Here is a 16828-nt window from a genome sequence, read left to right as displayed (position 1 = left end):
GTAAAATAAATATAAAGAGTTTTTTAATTTAAAGCAGAAGAGGTAAAATAAATATAAAAAATAATAAAAATTTTAACTGCAAAAAGCTACTTTAAAAATAAAAATATATGGAGTATTGATTTATTAAATAATTAAAAATTTTATACACGGTTGATTCACCAAACTATTAGGAAGTATTGTAAACGTAATCGTATTAAAAATAATATGAATATATTAATTTTTAATTTATAATTAACAATTTTATATTGTTATTTTTTTAAATCGAATAAATATAATTAATCATATGAATACGTTTATTTTTATTAAAATAAATTAAGTTATTAATGAAATTATATTTATTTAACTTTTAATGTAAAAATTTTATAATTTAAAATTTTAAATTATGTGAATAAAATTAGATTAAATAAAAATTAAAATATACCAATATGATTTAGATTGTACTGGAATGAGTTTATGAAATTTTAAAACAAAATAAATCTTAAAAGATAAAAATAAAAAAATTGTTATGGAGAACAATAATTTTTTATTTTATTTCAATAAAAAAAGTTAACACTAATAAAACACTAATTAAAAAAAATGTTGCTTAATAAGTAAAGATGGGAGATTAATATTTTATTATTATTTTATGATATTGTTTTTATTTAAAAGTATAATTTTATGTTAGTGTTAATTTTTTAAATATTAATTTTTTAAAAAAATATAATTTGTTGGCATTAATTGTTTGATGATGTTATCAATATATAATAAAGGCTCTATTAAGTATTAATAGAATAGCTATTAGAAAATTGTGCCAACATATATTATAATATTGATAATATAAAGGAATTTCAAAATTCTAAACATGAGGAGAGTATTGTAACATCCACAGTCTATAAAGACTTTAGTGAGTTTTTGGTTGTACCTTATTTATTTTATTATCTTAGATATTTTTCTTTTATCATTGTTTATATTTTTGAAAAGAGGAATAAAAATTGTTATTTTATGATATGTGTTTGTATATTTTTTGTGTAATTATTTTTATATAAGTTATTTTTGTGACTGTAAAGTGTGATGAGATATATTTATGTTTATTTGTATGTATGTATAAGATAAAAATATTTTCAGTTTTTCAAAGAAAAATTAGTAAAGTTTTTAATTAAAGGCTCTTATTTATTATCGTTATATATAAAAATGGCACAATATAAAACACAACATTCTAATAACGAGAATGTTACAATACAAAAATATTTTAATATTACAAATAAACGCTACAATTTACTATACTTTTTAACCTTCATTTTAAATTTCAAACATCATTGTAAACACTACTAAAATGTAAACATCTTAAGCATTATTGTTCCTTTTGGACTACCATCGTATGAAGAGTCAAACGTTTTTTTTATGAAGGTCAAAGTAAATTTTAAAGTTTGCTTCAACCTACATGTCGAATATTTGACAACAAATTCAATTTAAGATCGTGTTATTGATCTATTCTATTTTATAAAAATTAGATTTATGTATTTATTGATGGAGTTGATACGATATGTTTCTGAGAGTATTTTTGATTTATTTTTTAACTCATTAAATATAATTTACAATAATAAATTAATTATATCAACTAATTAATTTTTTGTTATAATATATATCAATTTATTTTGGTAGTATTTTTTAATTTATTTCTTTTAATACTCTGATAATATTTTTTAATTTATTAAACCAAATTAATTATGTATATTAATTAATTGATTTGATTAATTTATAAATTATTAAAAAAATAAATTTATGAATAAAATAGTCATTAAAATAATTCATTTGACTAACTATTAGTCATTAATTTATACAATAAATTATATCTATTGAGTCAAATTCAATGATGTGAATTAAAGACCAAACTAAAATAAAATAATTTCTTATTTATTCAAATTGAATATAATAAATACAAATTAATTTTATCAGATAATCATGATCTTTTGATTTTTCATATATAGATGGCTAAATAAATTTATAAGAACATCTCTAATGCTTGGTATTAATTTTATTTTATTTTAGGTCCACAAGATGCCACATGAATATTTGTGGACTATATATCATAAGACTTAATTTGAAATTTAATGTAAAATTTGTCACTCCAATGCTTGGTTTTATTTTAATTTAAAGTTTAAATTATTTTTAATTATTTTAAATAAATTTAATTAAATTGTAAAAATTTAAATAAAATAAAATTATAAAATTATAAAATTAATAATTATATACCATATTTAAATTTAGAGAAAAATTAAAATTTTATAAATAATTAAAAAATGACGTTAAATTGATTTGGATCCATGATGCATTTTTCTACCAAATTGATAAGATAATAAAAAATAAAATAATAAAATATAGAGTACAAATAAGTACATCAAATTATTTGAGTAAATTTAGTTGAGTCTTTGTTACAATATTACAATAAAACAATATTACAATAACAATGTTAGTATTTATTTAATGGATGAGTTTAAACAAATGATAAAATTTCACTCTCTTTTTTTTAAGTGATACGGTATCTTACTGATATTAGTGTCATTTCAAAAATGCTATCTAATGCAAGTTTGAACTTTAAATCAGTTCATTTATTATACAAATCAAAATTGATTTCTAAAATTGATCCCATTGGAGTTGCTCGAAGAATCATCATTTTTTTATTGTTTTTGCTATTTCAACTCTTTTTTTTTCTTTTCTTTTTTCTTTATATATAATTTTTTATATATAAATGTACTCAAAATGAGGAAGCAAATATGAATGTTTCATTGATTGTTTATTTGATGAATACCATAGCTTAGAAATGACTCAATTTTTACCCAGAGTAAGTGGACAACGTCACTACATCTTACCCAGTGGTATATCTCAATTAGATTCAATTTTCATTCTCAAATTCATTTTCAATCTCATTTCAATTTATTCAAAAATCATAATTAGAATTAAGAGGAATGCTACGGACCAGCAACTTTTGTGATTTGTAGCCATCAAATAGCTATCAATGATAGTTTTAATAGTGTGAGATTGATGTGAGATTTCATCCAATGGTTCACTTTTCTTTGCTGGTTACATGCTGGCCATAATTTAACAAAGTTGATGGCCCCCAAGACTTTTCCTAAAATTAATCCTCATCATCCTTCATTCTCATAGCCAACCTCATCATTCTCAATCAAATCCAATCATCATCATTCCTCATTATCACACTCATTATCATCACACTTCTCATTTCATTTAATCTATCTCTCTTTAGTTCACTTTTTCGACTCATTAGGTATCATTTCTGACTCCTCTACCTTCCATTACACCGGCTCTAGACTCATAACAGGGTTTATAGAGGGTTAGGAGACTCGAAGAATAGTTAAAAATACAAAAATACATTTTCTGTAAAATTGGGTGGTCATGCGTACGCATGCCACCTCTCGTGTACGCATGATGTTAAAAATTTGGTTAGTGTATGCATGCCAATAATGCGTACGCATGATGTTAAAAATAATATATTCGCGTACGGAGATAGTGCTGCGTATGCATGAAAATTGGGCAGAGCTAGACGCGTCGCGTGACACCTTCGTGTATGCATGCATATCAGAATCCAGAAAAAACTAATATGCTGCAGAAATGCATTTAAAAAACTTTAAATGCGCATAACTTTTTTGTTAAAAATAAGTTTTCAACCGTTCTTGAACCATTGGAAAGATCAATAAATAAACTTTTATAAAAATCTATTTTCATTAAATTTTCAACTCCGAGGATTGAGTTATGGCCCGCCGAAATTGGCCAAAAACCAATTTTCGCCCAACTCCGAGATATGACTTGAGTAATGAGAAAGAAATCGAAGAAGTTGGCAAAAAAGAGGTGAAAATTGAAGAAGCTTGTCAAGAGGGGGAGGTTATCCAAGAGAAATAAAAGGAAGTGAAAAACACATTGCCAAAAATGTTGGAAGCCTCTCTACCTAAGTCACCATTGTCTATCACATCATTTGCATGGGTAAAAATCTTGACCTTTAGCTTTATTAGCCCACTTGAATACGGTTTGTTAGCAATGGATGGTCCACTTAGAGCCCTTTGTGGATTAAAGAAAAAGAGTGAGATGGTTAGTGGTGGACAACGTAAATCAAGGCTCACTAGGGTTGAAACCTCAAGGTTTAGGTTCCAAGGATGGTGCAACTCTCAATTCAATGGATCTCGGAGGATGGTTTGGCATTTAAGTGAGAATTCCGAAGTCTTGTCACCCAAACAGAATCATGAGAATTAACTAGAAGACTGGTGCAAAATCAAGGTTTGGGATCCTATAATACAAAGTGAGGATCAACAATTTTGGGAGCTTTTTGATTGTTTGAATGAATTTGAAAGTTTGGTGCACTTAATTGAGAATTTTGGAGCATACTTGAAGGCCAAGCATTGGCAGAAGTATAAAGATGAATTCAAGCATAAACCTCCATGACAAGAGCTCACCAAAATGTCCAACTTAAGAACAATAAATAAAAGTGTTAGGTGGAAGACACCTCATCATGGTAAAATCTTTCAACCTTCACTTGTTTTTACTATTCTTGTACATATTTCTCTTAGTTATTAGCTTGTTTGGGTAAATTTTTATTGTTAATTGCATGCTTGAATATCTTGTTTGATGTCACTTTTGAAATAGTTTGTAACTTTCTTAATTTGATTTTCTAGCCTTATTGCATTATTAAGTTTTCAAGTAATTTTTTAGTTGATTTTAGCTTTAGGATGTTAGAAAGTAGGTTGAAAACTTTTTTTAGGATTAGCTATGCATGTTAAAAAAAACATTCACATCATGCGTACGCATAGAAGATGCATATGCACGATACCTTTCTAGAAGCAAAAGTTATTTGTGCGAGAATCATGCGGACACATAAAACGTGAAATCATGTGTACGTATGCCTTATGTTCACCTTTTTTTCTTCTTTCTTCATCTTCTTCCTCAACCCTCAACCCTCAACCCTTCCACCACTCAACCACCATTAACCACCACAACTGGCAAACAACCATTGCCATCGGACCACCCTCCACCACCCATCTTCTTCCTCACCTTCTTTTCTTTCCTTTTTTCTTCCTTCACCATTCCTCTTCTCCCTCGTCACTTCACTGCCGTACCAGCACGAACCACCGCCGCGGCACCCTTAATATCGCAGCCACCTTCTTTTTCCTCTTCCCCTTCTATTCCATTTCATCTTTTTTCATTTCTTCCTCCATTCCATGGTTGGGTCCAAAAATAGGGCAGGCCCCTGTTCTCCATCATTTTCAGCGAACTCACTACCGTCGGCACCACCTAGCAGCGCCCACGGTGCTACTGTAGCAGCCCATATCCCTTTTCCTCTGCCCTATTCAATTTGCCATGTTTCAGGTATTTCATTTATTTTTTTCTTCTAAATTCTATTAAGTTAGATTAATTTTACTAGTTAGTTGATTTTTTTAGTTAATTATTTAGTTAGATTGGTTCTGTTAGTTGATTCTAGGTTGTTAGATTAGTTGCGGTTAGTTTAAGTTAGTTTCATAGGTTTTGCATTGTTGTTGTAATGTGTTTGGAATTATTATGAGATTGATGATTGATGTTGGATTCACTAACTTGTTGTGAATTGCTACTGATTTGATTAATTGCTTGGTTCTATGAATTGTTGTATCACTTATTATTTTGCTGAGATTTTGTCACTTTCAATGTTGGGTTGCTGGATTAAATTGATTTGAATGGCTGCTGAAGCTCTGTTGTTCATGCTGAACTTTTGAATTGGTTGCAAGTTTACCTTTTCAATGCTATTGTATGTTGTTATGTCCTTGCATACCAAATGTTTGTAATTTTGTTTGAAAGAGTTTTGTATTGAACATTTTTTGTCAATTTCTTGAATTTGATGCTTGTTTTTCCTCAAATCTTACCTAATTATTGAATGAATGTGTTAAATCTATAATTGACGAAATTTGTTGAATTTTGCATATTTGAGGTCATTTACCTATTATTGCAAGTTTGATACATCTTATCCTATGTAACCTCATTTGATTCACTTTGTTTGCCCTTAATTGGTTTTTGGGTTACATTAGGCATAAACCACACTCTTTTGATATCAACCTTGTAATATTAGTGTTTGAAAGCATTGATATTTGAACATGTTGTGTCATGCGTGAACATCTTTTCTTTATTTTCTATTTATTTTAAATATGAATTTATTGAGATTTAATTAGATTTTAGTATTTGAAGCCTATTTGGATGCTACTTTGAGCTGCTTTAGCGTTTTAATTATTTCAAGTGAAGTTTGGATCGGTTTGGCAGAGTTCGTGTGCAAGGAAAGAGAAGAATTTTGAATCTGCCAGGCTGGCGCTAAACGCGAACTGATGAGTCCATATATTACGATATATTTTGGTTTGATTTGAGTGGATTTCATCACATAAATCCACATTTATTCATCTAAATAACATGCTTTTGAGATTTCTTCCTAAATTGTGCTTAATTGTGAAAACATACTTTTTAAGCCTTAAAATAGCTAAAATTAATTCACTTTAATCCCATTTGGTGCCTTGATATATTTGTTGAGTGATTTCAGATTTCTAAGGCAAGTATGGGGTGAAAGAAGTGAAGAGAAAAGCATGCAAAAGAGAGAAATCATGAAGAAAATGAAGTTTGGAAACTGTTGCAAAGGTGCGTACGCACGCATCGGTGACTTCGTGCAAGGATGCGTACGCACCAAGTGTCGTGCGTATGCACGATGGGAATTCTGCACAATTGTGTGTACGCACAGTAGGTCGTGCGTACGCATGCGTGCATATGCGTGAGGTCATTAATGCAAATCGCTGGGGGCGAATTCTGGGCTTCCAAAACCCAGTCCAACTCATTTTCTGAAGCTATTTAAGGCCAAAGTGAAGAGGAATGAAGGGGGGCAATTAGGATTAGCTTTTATATATTTTTCTCTTAGTTTCTAGAGAGAGAAGCTCCCCCCTCTCTCTAGAATTAGGGTTTTTTAGTTTAATTTCTTGTGATTTCTACTTTTAATTCTTGTTTTCATTTACTTTTCCTTGTCATTTATTGTTATTGCATCTTTGTTCTTCTTCACTTCTCTTGTTATTTTCCTTTATTTTGTCATTTCATGTTTATGCATATTCTTGTTATTTTAATTTTCAATTAATGCAATTTATGTTTTATGCTCATTTAATGCTTTCTTTAATTGTTATTGTCATTTTCTTGCTTTTTGTAGTTAGAATTTATTTTTAATGTAATTTAATATTATTTTATTTTCATGCACACCAAGTGTTTGATAAAATTCTTGGCTTAGTTTCTACTTAGTTTTTCTTCACTCTTGGCTTGAAATTGTTGGTTTTGGTGATCCTTGAGTCATTGATGTCCATTCTTGTTTGATACATTAGCGTATTTAGTTGATTTGGTCTCCCTTGACTCTATGTGACCCATTAGTGTTGACATAGGACTTAGGGATTGAAATCAACTATGCCTATTTGACTTATCTTCGATGTAAGGTTGACTAAGTAGGATTAACTCTTCATAATCACCATGTGTTTGTGGTCAATGTCTAGGATAGGTAACCTTAGCTTTCAATTACTTGCCAAGAGGTTTCTTGCACTTTAATTTTCCTTGCTTTGACTTTATTTGCTTTGATGTTTAATTCCTTGCATGTTTATCTTTCACACTCTTGGTTGAGAAATTGGTTGTTTGGGTGGAATTGAGTTGTGGATGTCCATTTCGCATAGTGTGGGAATGGCTAATTGGTTTGGTTTCCATTGACGCTAGTCTTTCACTAAGTAATTAGTGAGTTGACTAGGACTTATGGATTGAGACCAATTATGCCCTTTTGACTAATTCTCAAGGAGGATTGACTAATTTGGATTGATTCCACACAATTGCCATGTTTGTGGTCCATAACTAGGATATGAATCCTAAATTCCCCAATTATCACCAAGAGTCATTTTTAGCATTTAATTTCCATTTTCATTGCTTTTAATTGCTTTCTTTTAATTCCTTGCATGCTCATTTACTTTCTTGTAATTTACATTACTTGCTCTTTCTTGCTTTCCCAATTTCCCATGCTCTCTCTCATAGCCAATAAATGTACATTTCATTGTAACTCCTAGGGAGAACGACCTGAGGTTGAATTACTCTCAATCTCGGTTACTTTAATTTAAATTTAACATTTGATTGATGTTTAATTGTTGGGTTTGGACTATACTTGTAACGATGGAATTCTATTTTGTGAAAATCTAGATCGACGATAAATTCCTAACATCACGAACCTAGGCATTTAACGCCAGGAGCCTTGTGAGTCATGCCAATATATTCTCCTGGACCTCATTCCGCACTTTACACATTTTTTAAACCCTAGTTTTTTCTTTGAGTTATGAGCAACTAAACCTCTTTGGTTAATGTTAGGAGCTCTGTTTATTTCCATGGATTAACACTATTATCACTCTATTTTAATTAATGTATTAATTTAATTTCAAAGATTACTTTCGTTCTTCATCTTATGAATCTGAGTGTATTGGAAAATAACTCGTGTTCTATATGAATTCTTGTTGATTCTTGGAAAAGTTATCTCACTTGAATACTAGCTTGAAAGTAAATTCCTCCTAAATTTCTAATTACTTTGACTTAATGGATACATGACATATAATCCTCTTATATTTGGGTAATTAGGATTTTTGTGGCTAACAAAATAGAATTGAACCTAACCCTCTAATCTATATTAAGTGACTAAGGAATTGGCGATTGATTAGGTTAGAGGAGACTAAATCACTAAGGAATTAGGGTTTAGTCAATTACAGTTTGCCATGAAATGAATCTTGCATAATTAAAATAGTTGGTAAGAAATATTAATTCGAAAGAATAAATAACTCCGAAACCTTAACTATCTTCTCAAATACTTTTAACACCAATTTCACTATTTGCTTTCTTACTCTCTGAATTACTATTTAATGCTTTTGAACCTCAAAACACCACTTTTTGCTTGCCTGACTAAGTGATTCATTCTACTATTGTTGCTTGGTCCATCAATCCTCGTGGGATCGACCCTCACTCACCTGGGGTATTACTTGGTATGAGCCGGTGCACTTGTCGGTTAGTTTGTGGACTATGAACTTCCGCACCACTGTGTTTTACTATCTTTTTAAGTTTGATTCAACATCAATTGCATATATTTATGCCTATATGTTTAATTTTTGCTTTGAATTACATGTTGTAGCTACCATGTAATTTCACTCATTATTCTTTATTTAGGCATTTACTTGAGAATGTTGCTTCTATATCACTGAATGATGCTTGCTTATATAATCTCTGTTTTATTGCCTTGTGATTCCATTTTGCATACCCTATTCTCCTACTCTTTTACAGAATGACTGATAGAAAGAGAAAGTCAAAGGCCATAGGGCCGAGTAAGAGGGGAAGAACCTAACAAACCACTAAATCAACGGATGATCCACAATATGAGAGACAAATCAGTAGGAGAGACCAGATTAATTAGAGAACACCTCCTACTAATCCGTCTAAGTTCTCCAACCTTTACTCAAAGCTCAAGTTCTCCGAATTTCAGAAATGAAGCCTCCATGTTGAGAGAAAACTCTAGATCCCTGCTGAGTTGAGAAAGTTCACTGATGATCAGATTGATCAGCGGAAATGGTTGTTTCTAGATAGGAAACTGGTGGAGGTGAACGCATCTTGGGTCTTTGAATTCTACACCAACCACTACACGGGGACCTTCAATGCATTTTACCTTCGAGGTAAGCAAATTTTGGTGACTGACGAAGTCGTCGAGGAGATTCTCCACATCCCGCCTAAGCTTAAAGGCAAGGATGATTATGAGGGGGAAAAGTAGGATTGACTCATTTTGACCTTTGATTGGGATAAGGTCCTGAGCGTGATAGCACAGCTGGGTAGCACATGGATTTATGGTACTCAGAAATTGGGTCACAAATTTATTACCATCAAGTACCTGACTATTGAGACCCGGCTATATTATTAGATCCTTTTAATCTATGTGATGCCGAGTACCCATGAGACCGAGATCACAACAGATATGGCAGTTCTTATCTGGTGTATTTTGGAGGGTAAACAGTTGTACCTTCCAAGACTCATTAGGAAGTACATGGGGCGAGCTCACATTATTGGCAACCTCGCCTTTCCTTGCTTGATTACTAAGTTGGCTTTGAGGCCGAGGTTGTTTGGGAGGATGTTGATAAATACCTACAGTCGCTGGAAGCAAAAAGATCATACCTCATGGCGACTAGTACAAATCTCAGCCATCCACCAAAAAGAGAGGGTGCAACCAGGCATAGGAAGAGTGGCTAGTTATATAGGAAGAGTGTTTTTTAAGGGAAATAAAGAGAGATACCTCACACATTCATATAGTGAGTGAGTAAATAAATAATCAAGTATTGGGATCATATGAAACTCGAGAACTTTCGAAAGAGGCCAAATACAAAACACCCGATAGAAACTGTAACTTCTTTTTATTGTTTTTAGACCTGCATAGAAACTAGAACGTGAGGACCTTTGATGTGAGATCACTGGCCACTTTGACTTTGGCTTCTAGAATTTTTTGTATTGATGTGTGGTGTAGATGCAATGTTCATTCACTTCTATTCTAAGGGAACCCTTCAATTGGATTATCATGCACTTTATTATCTCACATATTTAAACTATAACTCTATAATACAGTTATTTTAGGAAAGTATGTATATATTACAGAAATCACAAATGAGATTATTATTAACATGTTATGAACATGAAGTATGAATCATCAGTGAGCAACATGATTCATAATGTTGTCTAGCGCCATCCTTCCCGCTGCTCACTTGCCGACGGCCGTGTAGGCATCATTACAGCCTCACCGTGCGAGGTAGTGTTGTCGATGTCTAGCGCCATACGTTGTTACATTTTCATACGTGCATAACTGTCACATGCACGTAAATGGAGTCCAACATGGATGAACCATTTTGTGATGTCCCATCGTCATTCGTCAACGACAATTCCTCTCATTCATATGTAGTCACCAATGAATAATAAACCAGATATTCAGTTCATTAGGTATGCGGATGGTTAGTCTAATACTTATGCGGTTTGATTAAGTAGTTGCTAGTAACATATGTCAGATGTTTAATTCCATAGGTATGTAGATAGTTATGCTGATTCTTAATTAGATGGTTATTCCTTCTGATTCGGTTTACTCATGCGAAGTTAACAATGGTTAGATGTTTAATTCACTAGGTATGCGAATGATTATTCTAATGTTAGAATTTAGGGAGTAATTTGGGGTGGACTATTTTTTTACTTTATTGGGCCAATTTTAAAGCCTATTGTTCACATTGTTCACAAAGGTCATTGTCTACCTAGCAAAACCGATTAATTTAACATGCACATATATCATCGAACATGTTCATCTTCGAAAGTATTTTTTTCAGTTGCAATTCATATAACTTAGTATTCTAGAATATTTCTATAAGCCCAATATTAAGAACTGGGTTCAAAAGTATAAGAAGTTCTAAGGAACCGATTTGATGATTAAGTATTCTCTCAAATTCCAAAGCATATGTTACAAAGAGGACATTAACTCCTTGTAACTCATTCTAATACCTAATAACTCAATTTTATGAGGTTAATTGTTACATTGTAATCATCATTCTACTATTAAAGGAGAATATTGCAATATTGACTATATAAAGGCCTAAAAGCATCATACAAAGGGAGGCCACAATAAGACCTCAAGTATCTTATGATGATAGAACCTCATGAAAAGGGCAACCAACTTAAGAGATTCCCATAACATCACAACCTCACAATATATGCACTATCCCAAATACGTGCACTAAGGTATGATCTCTAACTTAGTTCTTCTTGCGACCCATGCTAACTTGAGCGTTGGAGTCCTTGAAGGAACTGATGAACTTGGAGAATTAGCCATTCGGAATAGGAAGATATCAGCAACATCGTGTCTCCAACCTACTCTCTACAATTTTGGTCAGATAACTCCTAAACTTAGAAAAACAAAAACACTTCTAAATAATGACGCCGTCTGTGGGAATACGTCACTTGTCACATTCCCTTCATTCTAAGTTCTATCCCGAGATGAGTTCAACACAACACATGTTCACAAGATGAACAATGTAGAAAAAAAAAAGCAGAAAATGCATAGTCACAAAAGACAAGCATTAAAGTACATAATACAGAAATTCCACCAAAGAGATAGAAATGTTTACAAATTTAAATTTGTGACCATATCACTGTACGCTTCAAATGTTTAGAATTGCTAAACCAATTAAATGGTTAATGATTTGGAGACTTAGTAACAACTTCAAAGTTGTGAAGCAAGAAATCGAAAAAAATTGTAAATTTACCACAAAGAATACTATTTAACATCTAGAGATAGAAGTTTACAAAGTCAGAAGACAGAAACTCGTTCTCTATTAAAAAAAGGATTGAAAATCCTAATTAAGCTCCTTCAAGCCAAACTACTTTCATACTTAGATACATAAAGGTATGATTTATTTTATTTAAATTTTTATAAAATATTTTGGAACATATTATAATTTAAAAAAATAATAAAAAATTTATGGCAAAAATAAAAGAATAATCTCCGAATAATTATTTATTGAATAATTTCACAAGTCAACTAATCTAAATTAGAAAAATCCACCATTCAATTGTCAAAACATTTGTTTTAGATTGGAAAAAGTTTTATTTTGATAGGTTGCCCTTAAATGAAAAAAATCATCAAGCAATTGTTTTAAGAGAAATAATTTCTTTATTTTACACTCAACATTTTCATGATTGAGTTACTATTTTATGCATAATAAATTTAATAATGATTGATTTTGACAACTTGAATTTGTTTTGATATGTCTTCATCGAAATCTCAAAAACTCGAAAATCGAGCCTATAAGCTACGAGTTGGAGGTACCCACCATAGGAAGTCCATGAAACAGAATAAAAAAATTCAAGAAAATTATTTTGACATTCAAATAATGGAAGCATCGACTCTTGATCCAAGAATCACAATATGTAACTGTGAAAAAAAAATTAACTCCCAAACTCAAAAATCAAGGTTATCTACGATTGATAGAAGTTACGGTCAGAGTTCAGACTTTAATAAAAAAAAAAAGAAAAATAAAAAGATCTACCTTAAAGGATGAGATGCTTAGGTTGATCTGAAACTCTAAAAAATCTTTCTTGAAAGAAAGATATCTCGAGTTTGGGGTCTGTTATAGAATATTTCTATAAGCCCAATACTAAGAACCGGGTTCAAAAGTATAAGAAGTTCTACGGAATCGGTTTGATGATTAAGTATTCTCCCGGATTCCAAAGCATATGTTACAAAGAGGACAATAACTCCCCATGACTCATTCTAATGCCTAATAATTCACTTTTATGAGGTTAAAAATTACATTGTAAGAGACCACAATAAGACATTAAATATCTTATGATGAGAGTAGCTCATGAAAAGAGCAACTCACATAAGAGATGCTCATAATATCACACACACACACACACATACACACATACACACACATGTTTTTACTCTATAACTATTCAGATATAAAAAAATTTCAATAATTTTACTTTTTTTATAAAAAATAGAAAAATGAAGAAAATTTTTACTATGTAACTATTCAGATATAAAAAATTTCAATAATTTCACTTTTTTAGAAAAATAGAAAAATGAAAAAATTTTTACTCTATAACTATTCAGATATAAAAAAATTAAAAGAAGAATGGACAGAAAGCAAAATTAGAGAGAGCTGCATTGGCGCGAAGAGGAAAAGAAAGAGAGGTGGCGGCGATGAAAAAGAGAAGGCGGCAAGGGATCTGAACCAAATAAGGAGGACGTGTGATAAATCTGGACCAAAGGAGCGAGGGTATATTTTTTGTGTAAACGGATTCACCTCTGACCCCTGGACACGTTGGAACCGCATGAGTTCACTGGGTGGAGCACAGCGGCAGGGACGAATCTGGATATATCTGGATTTGAAGCAGTAGAGAAAGAAAGATAAAAAGAGAATGGTGTGACGGTGACGGCAGTGGCAGTGACGGAGAAAAAAGAAAGTGACAAAGAAAATAGGGAGAAAGAAGGAGAGAAGAGGAAAAGGGCAGAGCTTCTCAGAAGAAGAATGAGGAAGGAGAAGATGAAAAAAAGGGTTAAGACTAAGGGATAAAAATAGTATTTTAAAAAATAATCAGGGATAAAAGAATAAAAATTTGTGTCTCATTTAGTGTGTCTCAATGTCTTATCTTTTTTTAAGGACATTAAATACATGTATTTTATGTATGTTTGTGTATTCTTGTGTCTTTAAAAAATCAGTATCTTAACAACCAAATATTGTACATCTGTATCCGTGTCTATGTCTTTTATGGACACGCACATGAAACAAACGTACTCTAATGTATGATCTCTAACTCAGTTCTTCTTGAGACCCATGCTAACTTGAGCGTTGGAGTCCTTGCAGGAACACCCCACCATTGGGAATGACAAACTTAGAGAATTAGCAACTCAGAATAAAAAGATGCCGGCAACATCGTGTCTCCAACTTACTCTCTACAATTTCGTTCAGATAACTCTTAAACTTGGAAGAGCAAAAACACTTCTAAACACTTGAAATATACACGTTGATTATATCCATAGATTTTTTTTTGTAAATCTCAGTAGCCACTTTAGTTTTCTTATTGAGATTGTATTTTGATTTTTGTTGATGTAATTTCAGTTGCAGTTGTGATTTGTTGTTTTTCAATATTTAGCATCACTTAAACATGCAACAATGTCTATATGTAGTTACTTTATTTATTTATTGTTTTTAAATGTTATTTGTATACTAAAATTATCTATTAAAATTACCATCAATGTATTTATGTATAAATATATATGTAGTTTAATTTATTTTTAATGTATATTTATATTCCAACATGTATTTTATACTGGTGGCTAACTTTGGTGGCTGATTTTGGTATACATGTAAGATAATAGATTTTTTTATATATTTTCAACAACTATGCTACATGTACACTAAAATTAGTCACCAAAGTTAGTCATCACTATAAAATACATATTGAAATATAAATATACATTGAAAATAAATTAAACTACACATATATTTATATCCAAATACATTAATAACTAATTTTAGTAACTAATTTTAGTGTACGAATATCATTTTTATTTTTTCAAATGAACTTGCATATCTTATTAGTTTTCTACACACGGGACATCACTTTACATGTGTGACTTTTCGAATTGGGAATATGAATTCTGTCAGGGCTATGTTATTCTTGAATTTAATAGTAGAAAACCTTAAAAAATAAGTTAACTATATACCATGATAGGATCAAGAATTTGGTTATGGAGTTAGGGCTGGTGTTTTAGTTGAAAATGGGTGTAGTGAGTGTATTTATATTTTGGTGGACGTGTCTGATGCAAGGTCTAATACGCAGGGGGGCGTGTTACATGCATCATATGAGGGACGTGGAAAACACGTGGTAGAGCCTACTGGGGTTGGCAAGTAGCACGTGAGGGGTGTGTTGTGTCAGCACGTGGGCGAAGCCTGGTTGGGCTGGCAAGTAGCACGTGGGGGGCGTGCTGAGTCAGCATGCAGGGGGCATGCTGACACATGGCAAAGCTTGGTTGGTTGAAGCTCCAGCATGTGGGGGCGTGCTGTGTCAGCACGGGTAGGGCGTGTTGACACGTGGCTCACTCTAATTGGCTGATGAAGCAACACGTGGGGCATGCTGAATGCTCCCCTCTATATAAGGCAAAGCTCCGTACCATTTTCATTGCGTAGAAGAGTGTGCTTTGAGTGTGTTGGTAGTGTAATGGAGGGTACCGCAAACTTGGTAGTATATCACAACAGTGAGATAATACGGAATACTCATGAGGAGTGAGGTTTGTGTGCCAGAATTCATTTTTGTTTGTGGTTCTATGCACCATGACGTTAATGGAGATTCATAACGGTCTTTGTCAAAGCATAGAGAATGGTATGTTAAGGAGAGTTAGCAGAATTCTATACCGGATCCTATTGTAGTTTTTGGTGGTCCAATACAATTTGATGTCATGCCGATCATTGACGAAGCGAGTATACAGAATGTGTTCCAAATTCACTGGTAGACTCAGATGAGACAACCACGGATTGAGCTGTATGTTGAGTTTGAAAACGTAAAGGTAGATAGAATTCAAAATGATTTAGATATAGAGGATGATAGAGCTACAGCGTACGAAGGAATAAATAGTGACAGCGAAGAGGACTTCGAAGCCACTTATGAAGCCGGCGACAAAGATGAGGATGGTGATGTAGGAGTTGAGGCAGCAGTGGCGAATGTAGTAGTTCATCCATCGGGTAGTCAACCAATGAACATTTCACCTTTTATGCGTAACTTGGATCTTGATGCCATGCATGCACCGGAATTTTCGGAATATGCAAACATAGGTACGTGATGACTGAATAATACGTTTTTGTTAATAGTATATTAGAACCCTAATATTAGTATATTAGAACCCTAATATTAATGTTTGGAAATAGGAAACACACGAGCCCTAAATATTTACCTCCTCCATGTAGTTTACATCCTGCCTAAATCTCGCTGCGGTCTTCGATAACCACGTTGTGGTCCGTTCCGAATGACTCCACCTGAAACATGATTTATTGAAAAAATTTAAAAAAGTCATTGTAAATCAAACATGCACCATGAATAATACACATGACTAAAATAGGTTTTTCGTTACCTCATTGCAACTGGTATCTCAGCCGGTGGAAGGGCTTGTCTCGGTATGGGCGCAATACAGGCATTCGCTCCCATGCCCAAACAAACAATAGATTAAGAGGGCCATCCATCTCTTTGTATCATATTG

Source organism: Arachis duranensis, chromosome 2 (genome assembly GCF_000817695.3).
Source record: "Arachis duranensis cultivar V14167 chromosome 2, aradu.V14167.gnm2.J7QH, whole genome shotgun sequence".
NCBI lineage: Eukaryota > Viridiplantae > Streptophyta > Magnoliopsida > Fabales > Fabaceae > Arachis > Arachis duranensis.
Note: the sequence above shows the minus strand (reverse complement) of the source record.